This window comes from Chelonia mydas, chromosome 5 (assembly GCF_015237465.2).
Source record: "Chelonia mydas isolate rCheMyd1 chromosome 5, rCheMyd1.pri.v2, whole genome shotgun sequence".
NCBI lineage: Eukaryota > Metazoa > Chordata > Testudines > Cheloniidae > Chelonia > Chelonia mydas.
In genome coordinates, this window is record NC_051245.2 from 29,997,195 (window position 1) to 30,017,768 (window position 20,574).

The following is a 20,574-nucleotide window of genomic DNA, read 5'->3' on the forward strand; positions in this document are numbered from 1 at the left end:
TAATAAAGATCATCATTGGTAATTGGTTTCTGAAAATAGCCTGAAATACATTTCTAAAAACTGGATGCAGAAGTTTTGACTTCACCCTAAGTTTAGCATCACACTCTTCATGTTGTGTAGCGAAGACCCCCGATTAACTCTTGCTGACTATTTCTCATTCCATTGCTGCCTCTATTTAACATGTTCAGCCTCCCTCTGCCAGGTGTGATTGCTGCCTGCTCTCTGTTAAAATTTGTGCCAAGAATTATTTTTTTTCCATTCTGTCTATTGTTAATAGCAGGCTGTGGGGGAAGTCAGCTGGGTATGAGATGTATGGGAAAGAATTGATTGATTGGGGTCTGATCCCCAGAGGGGCTGAGCACCTGCTACTTCCATTGAATTTAATGGGAGTTGCTGGTGTTCAGCATTTCTCAAGATCAGGCCTTTGATACTCAGTAATTTCATGTCATCAACCAGATCAATGATTTAGTTCCAGTCATTTCCCTCACAGCTCTGGTCAGTCGGTTACTACAAAGGGAAAGAATGTGATAGCGAAGGAGAATGAGAGAGGATAAGGACACTATAAAAAAAAGGGCAAAACAGAGGGCAGGTTAAAAATGCAACAGGAATAAAGCAAAGCAAATTATAAGGCCCCAAATGTTATGATTCTTTTCAGAACCTATACTCAATTGTTGTAGCCATATGTGGAGTGGAGGGAACTAGTGTGTACAGAATATGGAAATGTATAGTGGGCAGAAGTAGAACTTTGGCTTAACTGCGAGGGAGCCTCAGGCCTTATTCAGTGTTGGATTCATGTACCTCCCATAATTGCTCCAAACTCAGACCCTGAAATTTACTAGCTCAATCTGTATTTAATATTGAAGTTATCGAGAATGCAACAATGAATTCTCCTATTCTTAAGCCAGACACCCTGAGCACTGGAGGAGCTCTGTTACCACTTACTGCAATCATGGGCCCATTCACAGTCCACACAGAAATGGGATCAAGTCACCAAGTTTGGAACCAGATTCAAACTCTTCTGCTCCACAAAATTATGGAATGTTTGGATCCAGGGTTTTGGTTTAGAGTCTGTCTCCCCTTTGTGCCACTATTGTCCCCCAATTAGGGATGTTTAGACCTGAGGTTTTGGTTTGGGCCCCATGTATACATCCACATTCATTTCCATTGTTGGCAGGGCCATAGTCCTTGCTTTTCCACAGCAGGGAAGTCTTATGATAGTGATGTTACTGAAAATAAGTGAAGGCTGTTACTCTATAGAGCAACACAGAAGCCTGTGCCAACAAGATGAAGCACAGAGACTGTCAAACGATAGTTTCCACAAAGAGAAATCATATTACAACTCTAGGGGGAGGGAGGGTGTCTGAGAGGAGCTTGTTGCTCCGAACAAGCCTTGGTTCCTTTGTCTCCATTTCTCATTCATTATTTTGCCTTTCCCCACACAGTCCCTTGTAGTTAATTTTCCTCTTCTTTTTCACCAACATCTTCCTTCAAATTCTTCTTTAAAACCCCATTTTGAGCTAATATTGCAGGGGGGTGGGGGACCATATTCCAGATAGAAGCCCAGCTTCAAGAAATATGCAACCACAGCGCTGCTCATGCTCCATGTTCGGCTATATGCTGTGATAAGAGTCGTTGCTGCAGTTGTTCTTAGGACAAACAAGTCCAACTGGCGCTGAACAGACCATTTTGCTTTGACTCAGAAGACGTACTAATTCAGTTATCCTCCTCTGGAATATGGAGTGGTTCACTGACATATTACTGGAACAGTCATTGAAATGTCAAAGAAGAGCTAAAATGGAATTGTTGTTGAGACTGACGAAGCCAAGGTAATTAGATACAAATAATAATAGATTCCTACAAGGCTCCTGCATGCTCTTGTTGAGTTGGATTTGTTCTGTTGAATGTAAGTTGCCAATTATTCTATTTTTTGTTAAACTTAAAAGGAAAGTTCTTCCCCTTTCAGAGCAAAGAACTCTTTTATTGCATTTGCCACTGCCCCCAGAATAAAACAATTCCAGTTGCTTACTACTGATGTTGTTCCTGGCAGGAAAGCTACTTTTAAAAGCCATACAAGTAGGTATAATAGAAATGTCTTTCTTCCTGAGGATTGCTGTTCAGAACACCTTTGCCTTATTTAGCACTGGGGCACTGCCAAATGGGACCACCCAATTTTGGAAATATAAAGGACCGGTGCTAACTGGAAGAATGCTGAGTGTTGAAACGCCATGTGGAATAATCATGTCCAACTACTGAGGGCTATACTCATGGCAATGAACAGAGAATATCCAGTTACAGAAAGAGATCCTGAGCCTGTCTATGCAGGAAAATGTCTCCAGTCAGGAAGGGTGGTCCAGCACGTGCTTAAACTTAAACAGGTGCTTAAGTCCCATTGATTTCAATGCATAAGTGCTTTTCTGAGTTAGGACCTGATCCAAAAGACACCTTCTTTCTCTTGGGAATTCTTGCAAGTCAAGTCATCCTCTGTCAGCCTTCCCCACTGATGAGTTTAAAATTACTTCATCTTATTTAGCCTCGTCTAGATGCAAAAATTGTACTGCTTTGACTACACCGGTGTAAGTAAAACAACATATGCCCCCAAATTTGGATTCAGTTTTACTTTCCAAAAGTGATTATATCAGTATAGCTTATTCCCTTACCAGAAAGTGAATACGATGTACGGTATAAGGTATCTTTATACCAGTGTCATTGCATCCATACTAGGGGTTGTATCACTATAACCAATTTAGTTTTAAAAAAAACACCACACCTCTAACAGAAATACAAAATCTGTGTGTGGACCAGCCTTCCATATCCACCTCCTTGGTTTCAGGCAGACATTATGAGGTGGCTTAATTGGATTCACAGTCTTTCACTCCTGCTGGGAGTTTAATGAAAAGCACTCTTCTCTGGTTTAACTTGCTGGGATGTTTTTTAAATAGGCTCCAGACCTAGGATAATTAATGACTCTCAGATTACTTAACAGCCAAGTTATCAGGATATAAAGCTACTGATTCTGTCTATCTAAGAGAAACTATCCATGCAGATATTTATCTCTTGATCATTATGATGTTATCTGTGTAAAACAAGTATTGCATGGGCCTATATCCCAGAATCACATTTTATATGTAAAAGTGTTTGGAATTTTTTGGCATCTTATTCATTATTAAACAAATCTTCTGAAAGTAGAATGAAACTTACCCCTTTGCACAAGGCCAGCACTAGCCCCCTGCACCACAGAAATCCCACTTAAGCACTACGTTATGTGGAACTTAAGTGGGGCATAGGCTTTAGACTAGCACAAGGAGATATTTTGTCCTATTTTCAGAATTTTCTTTAAACAGACTTTTGTGGGCTGCTTTTGTGTGTGTTTGTGGGGAGTGGGGAGGTTGGAAGGTGGGTATGAGTTTCTCTGAGGTCAGACCAGGTTGACTAATAATTCCTACTGGACTTAAATTCATGGATTTTAGATTTGTAGCTTTTATGTGATTATTTCATGGCCTGACTGATATTGCTGTTTATACTATTAAACATGCCCTTGGGATAGAGAGTTCCAGAAAACACAATAACACAAATCCCTACCAAAAAACTGGAACTCATGGCACAGGAAGTCACTGAGGCCAAGAATCAAAAAGGGACTGGATGTTAATATGGATAATGAGACTAAAACCTGGGATCTGATCCAGAATGGCAATTCCAATGCTAGGTTTCAGAGTAACAGCCGTGTTAGTCTGTATTCGCAAAAAGAAAAGGAGTACTTGTGGCACCTTAGAGAGTAACCAATTTATTTGAGCATAAGCTTTCGTGAGCTACAGCTCACTTCATCAGATGCATACTGTGGAAAATACCGAAGATGTTCTTATACATACAAACCATGAAAAAATGGGTGTTTACCACTACAAAAGATTTTCTCTCCCCCTACCCCACTCTCCTGCTGGTAATAGCTTATCTAAAGTGATCACTCTCCTTACAATGTGTATGATAATCAAGCTGGGCCATTTCCAGCACAAATCCAGGGTTTAACAAGAATGTCTGAGGAACGGGGGCGGGGGGGGTAGGAAAAAACAAGGGGAAATAGGTTACCTTGCATAATGACTTAGCCACTCCCAGTCTCTATTCAAGCCTAAGTTAATTGTATCCAATTTGCAAATGAATTCCAATTCAACAGTCTCTCGCTGGAGTCTGGTTTTGAAGTTTTTCTGTTGTAATATCGCAACTTTCATGTCTGTAATTGCGTGACCAGAGAGATTGAAGTGTTCTCCGACTGGTTTATGAATGTTATAATTCTTGACATCTGATTTGTGTCCATTTATTCTTTTATGTAGAGACTGTCCAGTTTGACCAATGTACATGGCAGAGGGGCATCGCTGGCACATGATGGCATATATCACATTGGTAGATGTGCAGGTGAACGAGCCTCTGATAGTGTGGCTGATGTTATTAGGCCCTGTGATGACGTCCCCTGAATAGATATGTGGGCACAGTTGGCAACGGGCTTTGTTGCAAGGATAGGTTCCTGGGTTAGTGGTTCTGTTGTGTGTCTGTTGCTGAATCTTCTAGGACAGCTCATGATGGTTGCTTTTCAGAAATGGCAGCACATTTGCATAATGGGAAGGAAGTGGCTATATTACTTTCTGTATCTTTAATGGCTTCATCCATTTTTCAAGGCTTTTGCCAAGAAAAACATATTTCTCAGCATGAGGGCAGATTGGCTCTCACTGGCAAAGAGGAAGAATTGTCTCTTGGCTTTTACTGAGTTGGCTATTTAATTCCCAAACTAACACTCATTAAAGTTACAGGAATCAGTTTTTTTTTCTTGGAAACCTGCTATAAATCCCCCCAAAAGTACTGTTAATTGGCAGAATGCCAGGTAACATAGAATCTGCTAAAACTTGGTTTTGATAACTAGGGAAAGCTGCAATAATTACTATAAGTTAGTTGTGTGCTCATGTGCTTGTTGTTATTGGGGTGTGTGTAGGCACATACATATTTGAGAGTGAGAGAGTGTATGTAATATTTATATCCTCGATTTTTAACCTTTTATATAAAAATCAATAAAGTGTTATTTTTTTAAAGGAATGTCCTTAATGCATGTGTGGTGTAAATTGCCACCCAAGTTGCTGGATCATACAGCTTTCCTAATTGGATCTTCAGAACTTTGAAATAAGGAATCTTTTGAAGTAATATTATCCTTCCAGAGAGTAGATGATCTCTTGGTGCATGTTAGCACTACTGAGTTCCTTCTGAGAGGGCAGCAACCTTGGTGGATATCATCGGCCTGTTCTCAGTGATCCTAACACCCCTTTCTGTTTTGCTGGCCACCTATAGGGGCCTTAAAGTGGGTGGAAAAGGATGTGCATGCAGAGATCTTTCTTGGCTGGCATATATCTGATATAAAGCCCAATCTAGAAGCTAGTGTAAGGGGCATCAGGAGTGTGACTGATGTAGGCTATACTGCACCAATTTTCTGCTTCCTAGCACACACAGAGGTTCATGGGAAGCAGAATGTAAGTTGAGGAGCCTTGTGGGAGAGGATTTCATTGTGTCAGCTGAAAACACTCAGAATACACGTTTGTTGTGTTAGGGCTCTGATTAAGGATATTTTGTAGGCTTTGCCTCCCTGGAGTTGCACTCAGCTATGCAAACCTTCTTTCCTCTCTGGGGAAAAATTGGACAGGAGTCAAATGATCTATTTCACTACACTCACAGTCCCCTTGTCTACACTCATATAACCAGGGGAGCTTCCGATGTGAACCAATATGTGCAAAGAACAAACACTCCACATAAAAGGGCGCCATGCATCCTGTTCTTAATCAGTTATGTATCTGCTGTTGGTTGCCAGCATCCACCCATGAGACACACAATTTGTGTTTTGGCTACCATTTGCTTGGCTCGTTTGTGATTGGCCTTAATCCCAGGGATTACTGATGTGCCAAAATGAGAGGATTTGGATGTTTGCAAAAGAGATGGCACTTGAACTGTAGCACTATTTAACATGCCCATCTTAATTTATCCCTTGGCTCAAATGAAATCAGTCCAGCTGCAGTATTTGTTTGGCTCCCCTTGAGCCTGCTCACATGGGAATGGTGAAGGTAGTTTGTATGACCATTGATGAGGATCAGAGCAACAGCCAAATCTTGAAACATCCAAATCTCTGTCTGTAAACATGACAACTTTAATCGAAAGAGAAGTGAGGAAGAAAGCAGCTCACCTTGTTAAAATGAAGCAATTAGTTTAATATACAGTACTGGGAGAAGGAAAGTACTGGTTAAGGGAATGAGTCACTGCTGGTTATTTAGGCTGAATACTAATAAAGTTTTGACAGTTTGCATGAGGCCTCTGAGTTAACTGGCCCAAAATAGTTACACGTATTACCAAGTTTTCAGCTGAATAATTTGGCAAGTTTCTGAAACATGTGCAGAGACTTCACCTCATGTGGTCGTCGTGCTTGTGAAGGGCGAGAAACACTTAAACTGAAACAGGGCTCTGCTGGTGGAATAGCATTTTCAACTGCCTTTCAAAAAGTCAATTACTTTTGAATTTGGGAGATGGTGCTAATTAATTCCTAACCAACATGGCTTCACAGTTTAAGAAAAACAAGCAAAATGAAACAACAACAACAAACCCTCCCCTTCTTTGAAAAAGATGTGTTACAAATTAAAAATAACCCAACTCTTTCGAATTATTTTGTCATGAAGTTCCCTTCTTTCCCTTCGAGTCCAAGGACCTGGGTAGGCTAATTCTATCCACACAACATAGTAACAGTGTGTGTCTGTTTATTGAACTTGCTGTGACCCACACACAAAGTATCTAAAATACAAACCTAAAATACAAACCTAAAAATAAACACCCACAGCACTTATAATATATTATAACCTTGATTTGGAAATGTATAGAAAAAAGGTATACCTATGTTGCTTCTTTTTTTAAGCATGAATAATAAGAAGAATTCATTAAAGTTGAAAATTAGAGTTTTAAAGGCTTCAAGTTCTCTCTCCAGGTTGTTAGCTGGCAATGAGCCAATCAACATGAATTGTTCTGTTTTAAAAGTATATATAACCTCCATTTCTCTAGGCTTTTTAATTTTTTTCTCCATATAATTTTTAAGTTAAATGTACAACAAATGCTTCAAAATCTCTCTCTCTTCCTTCCTGACCTCTGTATATATACTTGTTTAAAATACAGGCCCAAATATCCTGGCTCAATTTCTTATTAAACTTAAATAAATCTTTATACAAGAATTTTAGTATAGCATTTTTATTTTCAGATCAACTTATAGGCTGGACGTTGCAAACTTGTAAAGTTATGTGTATGTGCGTATGGCTTCATTGAGCAATTTTAGTGGTTAGGGGCATCTGCCTTACATGTAATTTAAATGTCTTTGAATTCTCTTTCCATAAACCATTGATTGGCCACATAATGGGAAACTTCCAAAACTCCATTCCTTAAGCTAGGATTGTGAAACTAGACCTGGCCAGATCCATTCCAGTTCTGAATTCAGCCACAGACAAACCTCATAGAAAAGCCCATTCATATAAAGATTTATACAAAGGGATTAATAAGAGCATTTTGAATTACCACATTTTTAGTATCTTATATAAATAACAGAACTAAAGATACACATATTTTCACTGAGATCACCATGTTCTGGGAGAGGGCTTTACAAGTTCCTTTTTGCTGTTCAGAGTGTTCAAGTATTTTAATGATTTTTGGAAGAATTTGACTCTTTCAGCTGAATAGGATTCACAAATGAAAACTATCACTGTGAAAACCTGTACAGACCTGTCTGGTGAACGTCTTTAAAGCTTGTTACTTTCACCAGTGTCATAAGCTCACACTGTTTTAATTAAAGAGAGAATTTAAAAACAAGGGGGAAAATTAGTACAAAAAATAACAAATAACACTGTATATATTTGTAAGTTCTTTAGGAGAAGATGGAAGAACCTAGATTTGCATATAAGACTCCCATGCAATGGAAGCTGAGAGCTCCCAGCATTAAGCAGGAACTTTGATTTCAATGGAAGTTAGGAACTTAAGTACCTTTGTGGATCCAGGCTGATTTGCTTAGCATCTTGAATGGTCAAGTCTTACAGGCACAATTTAACTCTTAGTGCATAATTCTTATTTACTGAATGAATTATGTATCATGCCATAATATAAAAAGTGCTGTGCATTCAACTAAAAAGTCAAGGTCCCTGCCCTATTAGCTCACAATCTGATGTATACATATGCAGTACTGTTCATAGGGTGAAAAGTTGAAGTCAAAATGGTGAGAGATGATGCTGGGAATGGTAATCAGTGTTGGAAAGCTAAGCAAAACTAGTGTGTTTTAAGGAGGGATTTGAGAGAGGAGACTGATGTGTAAGAAGGGCTAGCTGAAATTTTTTAGACAATTTTTTTTCATAAAAATGGAGTTTAGCTGAAAATATTTTTTGTACAAAATTTTTGGTTTGCTTATATAATGGAATTTTTTTTTAAAAAAAGTTCAAAAGTGAAAAATTACCTGAATGACCTGAATTTTTTCAAAATTTAAAAAATGTTTCATCTCAAGAGGCAAAATTCTAGTTTTCTCTTTCCTGTCTTTCCATGTCTTAAACAATCCCCACTCTTTATCCGCCCTTGAAAAAGTAGGGAAAAAGTAAAAAGTTAAAGGTATTTTCCCCTTGCTTTTTCATTCTCTATCTTTTTAAAAATTTTCACCCAAAAAAATACTAAAAAAAAAAAAAAGGGAGAGAATTGGAAAAAAAAATCCCTTGACAATTAAGAACAATTTTTAAATTTGTTTCATTTTGAAAACAATTGATTCAAACTTTTTTGTTTGGAAAAAAAGTAAAACATTTGTAATAAAATCTATTTAATTATGCAATTAAAACCCCCCACAAGATTTTGAGCAGATCTTTCTCTCAGTATTTGATCCCTGCTGCTCTCTTTACACCCTTCAGGGTGCTCAAGTGAGAGGGAAAAAACCCCATCACTTTTGGGAAATGGTATCTCCTCTAAAGTTGATGGCAGAACTCCCACTGACTTCAGTAGTACCCAGATTTTACCCCTAAAGTGCTGTTTTGGGACTCAGTCCACAGATCACTGGTTTTCTCATTTCCTCTACCATCTTTTCTGATGCAGCTTTTACAAGGCTGCTCCCTCCTACAAATTCACATTCAGAAACCCCATTTCTTTGCATTTTCAGTAGCTTGTTTGACTTTTGAACTGGGCACTGTTTGAATTTCCTGGTGGCTCAGCAGTATGACGTTTCTGTATTTTATAAGGCTGATTTGTTTTATTGAAAGCCTAACAAGCACTTTCAGACTCATAATCCTGAGCAGCTTGAATGGCCAAAAGGCAATTAATCACCTTAAGATGAGAGGGGACTGTTCACAAGCATTCAAAAATTTATCCAATAGAGCTAATTAACTTTCACCTTGCTATGAAACCACCTGAACATGGGCATTAGTTTAGACTCTTAAATTAAATGCCCTTTTAGATTACTTCTGGCTATTCAGACATTTAAGGGAGTAAATCTGTATTGGAAGTAATTTATGTTCATGGTGGGCGAGATTCTGGTCTGACTCATGTTTAGTAGTACATTACTCTGGATTTAGACTCAATGAATCCTCTGGAGAAGTAAGGTACTTCTCTCCTTGTTGTGTATTTGGTTGTCGTGGTAATAGAATCTTGTGTTGCTATGGCAACTGAGTTAGATTATTAGGGGATAGCCCAGCCAGTTTTGGCTGGTTTTTGGTTAGTTCAGTGTGTGGCAATAAATGGCACCTTTACAGCTCTCTGTGTCTCCAGTGATTTCTTCCTAAAACTGTTGCCCCCAAGGATATAACAATGAGGTGACGAGGATGGAGTGTCTGTGTTGCCCCAGCAACAGAAGGAAGTAGAAGTTAAGGTACAAAAAGAAACCCAAAAACTTTTTGCTGCGGGAAGGGGGTGAGAACTGGCTTGTTTGCACTGACTGTGCAAACTGAAACTAAAATCATGGCTACACTTACAGGGCCACTGGAAGCTTTTGAGGAGACTGTAGTGCCATGGCATGTGTATACTGAGCATTTTGAGCTTTTTGTTATTGCAAATTACATTAGAGAAGAAAAGAAAGTGCCAATATTCTTAAGTGTTGCAGGGGTGAGATCTACTCCCTGCTACGCATCTTACTACACCCTGTTAAACAAGATACTAAATCTTACAGTGACATTGTGGAAATACTGGGGTCCCATTTTTCTCCAAAACCACTGGTAATTGCTGAAAGATATAGGTTCTACAAAAGAGACCAGAAAGAAGATGAAACAGTTGTACAATTTGTAGCAACTTTGAGAAAGTTTGCAGAACACTGTGAATTTAAGGAGATACTAAATAATGCCCTACGTGACAGGTTAGTGTGTGGCCTGCACAGTGAAGCTATATGGAAGCGCCTATTGACAGAGGCTCAGCTTACCTTACAGAAGGCTGTTGACATTGCGGTCTCCATGGAACTGGCTACAAAGGAGGTGCAATACATTGGTGCATCCCCTAGGGTGCATAAAGTGTCACAAAACCTACCCACAAAACTGTGTGGTGTCAGGAATGTTACCGCTGTGGTAAGCCGGGTCACCAGGCATCAGAATGCTGGTGTAAGGACTTGGTGTGTCGGCACTGTGGCAAAAAGGGGACACATTGAGTGTGCCTGTAAACAAAAGAAAAAGAGGCCTGTGGTCTGGCCGACCAAAAACGGAAATCTGCATACCCTAGAGCAGACCCAGGATGACCAAGGAGACATCTCATCACAAGAAGAGCCACTCCATGTTTTGTCTTTGGCAGTGGGCTCACATCAATACTGGTAACCCCGTTGTTGGATGGCAAACCTATACGCATGGAACGGGACACCGGTGCAGCCATCTCGCTGGTCTCTGAGACTGTATATAAAGAAAAGCTACAGCATCTTCCACTTAAAGCAACAAAAACAGTTCTGATGACATATATGGGAGAAGCTGTGCCCATGTTGGGCACTATTGATGTTAAGGTGGAGCTCAGTGGACAGGCTGCTAAATTGCTACTGTTTGTGGTGAGAGGTAATTACCCAGCCTTAATGGGTAGGTCTTGGCTTAGGAAGATCCAGCTGAACTGGGAAGAAGTGCACCGAATGATTAAAGAAGAAACCAGTCTGCCCACTATACTAAGGAAACATGCTGCTGTTTTTGGAGAGGATCTGGGAAGTATGAAGGGAATCACTGTAACATTGAACATTAAACCTGACAGTCAACCAAAATATCTGAAAGCCAGAACTGTGCCATATGCCATTAGGCCAAAGGTTGAAGTGGACCTGGAGCGCCTAGTCCCAAATGGAGTCCTAATACCACTTACCCATAGCCCATGGGCAACTCCTATTGTTCCAATAGTGAAGAAAGATGGCTGCCTCCGGATTTGTGGTGATTTTAAAGTCACTGTCAACCCAGTGTTGTGTGCAGAGCAATACCCGCATCGATGACCTCTTTGCAGGCTTGGCTGGGGGACAAAAATTCAGTAAGATTGATCTGAGTCAAGCATATTTACAGATGCACATCAATGAAAAGTCCCAAGAGCTGTTGACTATTGTGATGCATAAGGGGCTTTATTGATACTGTTGCCTACCCTTTGGAATAACGTCTGCTCCCGCCCTATTCCAGAGGGCTATGGACCAGATCTTGTGTGGCTTGCCAGGAGTCTAGTGCTATCTGGACAACATCCTGGTCACTGGAAGGAATGAGGAGGATCACCTAAAGAATTTAGAGGCTACTGTACAAAGACTGGAAGAGTATGGCCTACGAGTCCGCAAAGACAAGTGTGAATTCTTCCAGCCCTCTGTTGAATATTCGGGACACATCATTGATGCTACAGGTCTTCATAAGGCCCCTGCAAGAGTTAAGGCTATTGTGGAGGCTCCCCCTCCTCAAAACATTAGCCAGCTTTGCTCGTTTCTAGGACTATTGAACTATTATGGAAAGTTCATCTCAGTTAGCCACGCTGCTAAAACCACTTCACGAACTCCTTGGGCAGACAAGGCCTGGAAGTGGACTGAAGCCTGTGACGTTGCATTTAAAAAAGCTAAGGATGCATTGCTAAATTCTAAAGTTCTGATGCACTTTGATCCATCCTTACCCCTACAGTTGGCCTGCGATGCATCCCCTTATGGAGTGGGAGCAGTCGTGTCACACGTTATGCCTTCGGGAGAAGAGAGACCTATTGCTTTTGCTTCATGCACTCTAAGCAAAGCAGAAACTAACTATGCCCAAATTGAACGTGAGGTATTGGGAATCGTTTTTGGAATTCGGAAGTTTCATCAGTACCTGTTCAGACGGAAGTTTACTCTTCTCACAGACCATCGCCCCTTGACTTCAATTTTTGGACCCCACACAGGCATTCCCCCATTAGCTGCTAGTTATATGCAACGTTGGGCATTGTTGCTTTCCGCGCACACATATGAAATCAAATATCGGAAATCCACTCTGCACGGCAATGCAGATGGTCTCTCAAGGCTGCCTTTGCCAGTCAAACGTTAAGATATGGCCCAGAAGGAAATCTTTTACTTTGAACAGATAGAGAATACACCCATCACCGCTACTCAGGTAAAGACGGCAACTCGTGTTGACCTAGTATTGTCCCAAGTTATGGACCTGGTGATGCATGGAACATAGTGACGAACCTCTCCGGTCTCACCCGACCTTGTTACCTACGTGTCCAGGAGGATGGAGTTATCTATCCAATCTGGTTGTTTGTTGTGGGGGAGATATGTCATTAACCCACCACCACTGAGATCACAGATGTTAGAACAGCTACATTCTGGTCACTGTGGAATAGTGTGCATGAAGGAAATTGCACAAAGCTATTTTTGGTGGCCTGGATTGGACAGTGCTATTGAAGAGAAGGCAAGAGCTTGTATGTCATGTCAGGGTGTGAGGAACGCACCCCCGTGAGCACCCCTACACCCATGGGACTGGCCTGAAAACCCGTGGCTATGTATTCACGTTGACTTCGCTGGCCCCCTTGAAGGAAGCATGTTCTTGGTCGTGATAGATGCCCATTCTAAATGGCCAGAAGTCTCGATAATGGAGTCCACTACTGCAGCGAGAACTATCCAAAACCTACGAGGACTCTTTAGTTGTTTCGGTCTGCCAGAACAACTTGTGAGCGACAACGGAGCGCAGTTCATCTCTCAGGAGTTTCAAACTTTTATGAAGGCAAATGGCATACACCACATCACTTCAGCACCCTATCATCCATCCACCAATGGACTGGCTGAAAGATTTGTGCAGACAATGAAACAAGCTTTGAAATCGGCAAGGGGACAATTATCCATTTAAAAGTGTCTGGACACCTTCTTACTATCCTACAGAAACACACCTCATGCTACGACCAAGGCATCCCCGGCCTTTCTAATGATGGGATGACAGCTGCGCACTTGCTTTGATCTGCTGAAACCTTCTGAACCCCAACAAATTGTGCAACATCAGCAGCAAGATCAAGTCATCAGGCATGCACCCAGAGCAAAAGACCAAACCTTTAGCCCGGGAGAGCCGGTTTTGGTTCGGAATTATACTTCTGGAGCTAAATGGGTCCCTGCCACTGTCATCGCTCAAACAGGGCCTGTTTCCTACACAGTCCGGACTGCAGAGGATCTCACCTGGCGGTGACATGTAGATCAGCTGCTGCCAGGTCAGACCAGTCCTCAGGACATATCTTCAGTTGAGTTGCCTGACTTCACCACTTACGGCGAGACACTGAATCAAGAGTCACCTGTTCCTGACTTTTCCCCTCCATTACTGCTGGTGGCAGAGATATCCCTCTGCCCAGCACGAGCTGATACCACATCCTCACCCATTCGCCCTACGAACCCTGAGCCCATTGTCAGGCCTGTGCCCAAGACACTTTCGGGTGCAACAACACCAGAAGTCTGCCGTAATCCACCTAGAGACAGGAGGCCTCCTCAATGGCTGGATCTTTAGCTAGGGCGAGCCCACGGTTACGGGGCAAAATAATCCCCGAGGTTTAGCTGGGAATGGAAGCAGTCTACCCTCCTTCTCTAGTTTAGTGTTTGTTTTATTTAGGGGATGTTCTTATTAAGGGGGGGAGGAATATGTTGTGTATTTGGTTGTTGTGGTAATAGAATCTTGTTGCTATGGCAACCAAGTTAGATTATTAGGGGATAGCCCAGCCAGTTTTGGCTGGTTTTTGGTTAGTTCAGTGTGTGGCGATAAATGGCTGCTTTCAGGGTTTACAGCTCTCTCTGTCTCCAGTGGTTTTTTCCTAAAACTGTTGCCCCCAAGGATATAACACTCCTGAGTAACTGTGCCAGACTTTAGCTCTGTGGGAGGATGCTAAGTATTGTGGAGTCCATGTGTTATAAAGAGGTAAAAAATGAAATGCATAGGGGCAGGCAAAACACCCACTGGGTGCTTGCAGAAGTAGTATGGGACTGGAACCAAAATGTCTTTCTGTAGAAGATGATAAAATGGGGAAGAGTAGCATAAACTAATTTGCATAATAACAGAGTGTCTTTCATTTTTAGGACGATTGTGCACTTCAGAGTTTAATTCCAGTGAAATATATGGAAGATGAAATTAATACAATATTATTATTGTATTTTGCTGTATAAGCATGACTTTTGTGACAACATCCATACAGCCGGATCTGTTTATGTAATTGTGGCACAAATTAGACTGTTCAATACTAATCATTTTTACTTTCATAGCAAAATAAAAATTAATTGAGCTACCAAGATCTACACATGATTGTATTGCCATAACCACTGTACTTCCTCTCCTCATTCCCATTTGTTACCCTCCCTTACTGTGGGGTTGATTGTGCAAGTGCTTACTATTGGGAGGGTGGTAGTGTCATCTAATGTAAAGGGCACTACACTAGAAGTCAGGTGACCTGGATTCTCTTCCTAATTCAGCAAGTCACTTGACCTATCTGTGCCTCTGTTTCCCTTCTCATCCTGGTCTGTTTATTTAGATTATAAACTCTTTGAGGCATGTCTATCACTGACTATATTTTGTATAATTCTCTGCAGAATGGAGCCTAAATTGTCATTGCAGCAATAATGTGAGTAACTAGCACTATTCACTGTTGTGAGCATTGTGCTTGGAAGTGTTTGCAAGATTGGGCCTGTAAACCCCTAGCCCTTAAACCATTTAACACACATGAAAAGCTTTATGCATAAGTAGCTCCCTTGGGTTTGTCATGACTACTTGAATGCATGAGTGTTTGCAGGATCAGGGCTTTAGATTGTTAAGTATTTCTATTTGTACTGTAAAGTGCCTGGAACAAACGATGAGTCCTCTATATGCATTTTGTATAGCCAAAAGGTGCTAAAGAAGGCTCGCAACTATTCTTAATATTACAGATGTTTTAAAATGGATTTTAGTCATTTTATAGTTTTTGTGCATCAGAAAGATTCTGCAATAAGCAGGGAAAGTTGATATTGTACAGACGAATGCAGATAATTAATTAAAACAAAGATTGCAGAAAGAGTCATGAAAGTACGCTTGTCAGGCAATCTTTATTATTAGTTTAATCCCTATTGTTTCACAGATTGTTTGTTAATCTTCTCCTGCTCTTTTTACTGTTCTCGGCTATTTTGTGGCAAAACTGAAAGTGGAGGGGGCTGAGACAGGCAGCATAAGGCATGGCAGCTGTTTGAGTTCTTCCAGTCTGCGTATGGTTTTATGTGCTTCTAATTATCGATGTGTGGGAGTTTTGTCAGAAAAGCTGGGCGTGTGGTTCCTTTTGTTCTTCTGTGTCTGTTGTGGTTTATATTTTAAATGGGACACAAATGTGATTTATAGTGCGTGGCATGATGCAGTTAGAGAAAATTGGGCTTTACAAACACAAGCAGGGGAAGGAGTGCACATGAACAACATGTTCCTGTTGGGGGAGCAAGAACAATCCAGTGTAATTTACAGAGATGTAGGAGAGTAAACAACACAGGAAAGGTGGTTGTGTGCAAAGGAATGGCTTACTTCCATTTGGGCTAAAAATACACACTACTGAAAGACAGAGTTGTGGTAGATCAAAGATAACTGTCTTTAAGAAGAATCACACTGAAGTGTGTAGAAGGCCCAAGGCAGTATAAAAAGTGCTATATACTCACAAGAAAAGCATGCACAGTATTAGGGAAACAATTCACTTCTGGCCAACAGAGGCCAGGATATCAGAGCTCTGAAAGATCCTGTGTGGGACTCTGTCAAGCACATACCAGGACCCCTCATTTATAATCTCTCTTAACTATTGGGGGGAAAATGGTTTCCAGAAGTGTACAAAGTGCAAATGTACAGTAGCTGAACCCCATATCCACCCTTCAGGGAGTGGGAAAATGCTGTGTAGCATGCCTGTGGCACAATACTGTGATGTGGGTGGAATGGTGTGGATAAGCTCTTTAATTTGATCTCATAAGGGGAAAACATGCTTATTTCCCTACATATATAGAAGGAAATATACTGATACACAAAAATACTAAAAAGCAGCATACTTTTAATCTGTTCATCTATCCAGACATTTATAACACATTCACCATGATGTTTTCTCAGTGAAATACTTTATTATTATTTGAATTATCGTAGTGCCTAGGAACCCCAGTTATGGATAAGGACCCAATTGTGCTAGATGCTGTACACACACCGAACAAAAAAGGCAACCCTTGCTCTAAAGTGCTTACAATCTCAGTATAAGACAAGAGACAACAGATGGACACAGACAGACTGACAGGGCAGCACAAGGAAACAATGAGATGCTATTGGTCGGCATGGCGGGCAGTGGTCTCAGTACACCAGCATTCTAACCATAGTAAAGTTTTTTGTAAGCCTCTTAGCACAGGAGAGTTTTAAGGAGGGTTTTATACTCAATTATGCAAAAATATATATGAGGCAGTTTACTTATAAAAGCTGCAATTTTAAAAAAAAACCTAGTCTATAGTATACTACTACTAAAATCACAGCAGAAGAAAATGATTGAACAGATTTTGCTCTAATTTACCAGAGGAATCCCCATTTGGATTGAGATGCAGCATCTGAAAAAGAAATCTTTTAGGGGAAGATATGATCAACCAAAAAGAAGGGTTAGAATGAACTGGCCTTCCCTTGCTTATAACAACACCAAAATGAGCAGTGACTTTAAATGCCCTCTTCGAGACACAGCTGTGGCTGCTCATTTTACTACTGGCAATTAGCATAATAGCCAATGTATGAACCACAGAGATGAACTGTGAAGAAAACAGTTGCATGATGAGTAATCCAAAAAGACAAAGATAGGGACTGAGAATTTAATTGAGAGCAGTTCTTCTGAAGATGGTACTTATGTAGCAAATGACTGAACTTTATGAAGCTCAGAGCCAATGGCTATGGGGTTCACAAATGTGATAGAAGCACTTGTTTCCTCTCTTGGAGCCTGATCTTGTGAGGTGGTGAATATTTGCAACTCCTACTGGCTCTAGTGGGGGCTAAATACATGAATTAGGATGGCAAGCCTGGATTTCCTGCATCCCCAGGTAACTCCCAGATCTGGAATATTGGGTTAGTCATTCGGTGCTAAACTGTGCAATTGCTGAGGTACACTATTAAGTGAAAAAGTATAGTCAACAAGACTTATGCACCAGGAGAATTTCAGAGGAAAGATTAAAAACATAAAAACTTAAGAATGGCTTTACTGGTTCAGATCAATGGTCCATCTAGCCCAGTATTCTGTCTTCTGATAGTGGCCAGTGCCAGATGTTTCACAGGGAATGAACAGAACAGGAGAATTTTGAATGATCCATCCCAGTCGTCCAGTCCCAGCATCTGGCAATTGGAGGTTTAGGTACAATATAGGGCAATAAAGAAGAAATGAGCAGCTATTGGGAGCATACAGCTCTGAACAATTTTAAACCAAGACACTTTGAATCCATGTTATATTTGCATAGTGAAAAAAGCAGGAGAATGATTTGAAGTATCATCCTGGATGGGAGAGGTTCCATGATATGAATACAAATGAGAAGAAGAGGGGGATTTTCCTATGGGAGTAAAGGTAATTTTTTCAAGATTTTGCAGACACCGGTTGTGGCCCTTGTAATGAAAAGGGGACGTATGCTCCAGCACAAGAAACACTTCCAAAGATCTTCTACTACTCTGATCACCTCCCTGAGTCCCAAATGTCCCTCATCTTATTCCACAAACACACACCAGAACAGCAAACATTTCTGCTGTGGTATGACAAAGAAAACTAAAAGTACTTCTGCCTTAGGGTATGCATGTTTTTACTGTACTGAATTATATTGTTTTATTTCCCAAGTCTCTTCCACTTACTTAGAATGGTTCACAAAACATTTGAATCATGAACAGTAATTCAAAACACACTCGACTGGAAGCCGCACACATTTTTACTCTCTCTGTGTTTCAGGTATTTACAGTTGGGGCATTTCCTCATTTTGGCACTTTGTGATTCTCATTTAGCTTTTGAAGTGACAGCACAGAAATCCATTCTGTCTTGCTTGGCATTGAACAGGCATGCAACATGTGTGAAGTGCTAGGATGAAGTTGGCTTTAGAAGTTACACAATCTATTTTGCTTAAAGCAGTGGAGGCAAAATGGTCCTTTCCTAGTTGAAAATCTTATAGCTCTTGAGTAATTCTTTATAGTGGAAAGTAATACTAAATTCATTTCTTGTGTCTTTCATTAAGGAAAGCAAATAACGCAAACTATGCTAAAATTATTTAATCTGAAGTGAAGAAGGAAGGCCCCCTTTTTCAAAAATATAATGCACGGTTACATTATTTTGGTCTTCCATTTGCATAACTATGTTGAACTATTAGATCTGACAGTGGGCCTAATCTTTCCCTGTGGAAATGCCATTGAATTTACTAGAGTTGCACCCAAAGGGGTGAATTTGTCTCTTTGTGTCTATGAATTTTCTGCACTGTATAGCCAACCAGCCTAGGTGCTTAGAAACCTTAATTTCAACACAGTCTCACACAAGGGCCAGTTCCTCTGGTGTGATGGGGTCACTTTGTGCTGTACCGCTGGTGTAATCTGGTCCCAGAATACATGCTTCTCTCTGCTTCACTGTGGAGCTTCTGCTTAGAACCTTCCCTTGTCGTCCTCCTACCTGACTTCTTGCTACTCTCTCAAAGGAACACTCCACATATCCTCATAGAATGTTCGATCACATTTTTGTCTTTTTTTTTTTTTTTAACCTTCCTGATAGCATTGTGATACTATAACAGGATGGCAGATTCTAGGATTCTGCACAGGAAGCAAGGTTGTTCTATTGACTCAATCTGATGTCAGGTGCTTGAACCTTACATCATTGAGCATTGGCCTGCTAAACCTGAGGTTGTGAGTTCAATCCTTGAGGGGGCCATTTAGGCATCTGGGGCCAAAAATGGGGATTGGTCCTGCTTTGAGCAGGGGGTTGGACTAAGATGACCTTCTGAGGTCCCTTCCAACTCTGATATTCTATGATAACTCCAGACAGGATATTAAAGAGACTAGAGCATCTCTCAGGCAGATGGAACTAGAGGCCAGGACAAAAGAGGTATTGTAGGGAAAAAAAAACTCATTAGGGCCAAGTTTGGGGAGAAAGCTTAAGCTGATGTATTCATAGAGGTTAAATCCAGAAGGGATCATCAGATCATCTAATCTGGACTTCTGTATATTGTCACAGTGCAGGGCTACTTCACCTGTATTCCCCCTCTGCATTCCTGGGAGTGCAGCCAGGGCTCCTCTGGCCATCACTTATCTTGGGCAGAGACCTGCGTCTCCCTCATGACCGCTATTTTTCCAGGAAGCACAGTTTCCTGCCTATGCTATGATATTCCCAGCAAGCCAAACTGCCTAAACAGGCCAGCATCCACACATTGCTTTCTCTTTTAAGGCTATGAACAGTTGTAATTGTCAGCAGTTATAAGTTACCACACAACCTTGTCTAAGCAAGCGCATTTATTCTTAAGGTGAAAGCATTACAGAGAAAACATTAAAAACAATTAAAGAACCCTCTTCCCCCCCCCCCCCACATGCTAATAAGCTTACCAGAGATCACTGCCCCAACTACAGCAAGGGCTCTGGTAGGAGTCAGTCCTTCAAACCCCACAATGGGTTTTTGTGTGGTTACAAATTCATAATAGCCATAGCTCAGAACCAGCACAATCACAAATAGTTCATTTCCTTTATACAGCTTGGGCCTTTGATCTTCAGATTCTGGGAGCAGGTAATCAGCAGACCAAGGATAACTTCAGAAGGCTGGGTTCTTGTGTATCTGGAGGTCGGAATTTGCATTCAACCCCTCCTCAAGAAGATACATACAGGCCTGGCCCACAATAAAACATAAACCATTCATTTAATACAGCGGACCCCAAAGCTACCTAAACTTAATTCAAGAAGATCTCCCAAGGATAAGGCAGTAAATTGCCCTATCTGTCACCTATATCACAGGTGATGAAACGTCACTCAGTTAGCCTGCATTGAGCCTGGAAATTTGTTTGATTACAGCATAACTTGTGCTTGTTTTGCTGCTATTTAGATTAGTAATAAAGGCACACCCTCAAAAGGATGTAAGTTAGGATTGAATCCAGTGTGTGTATCCTCAGTTTAC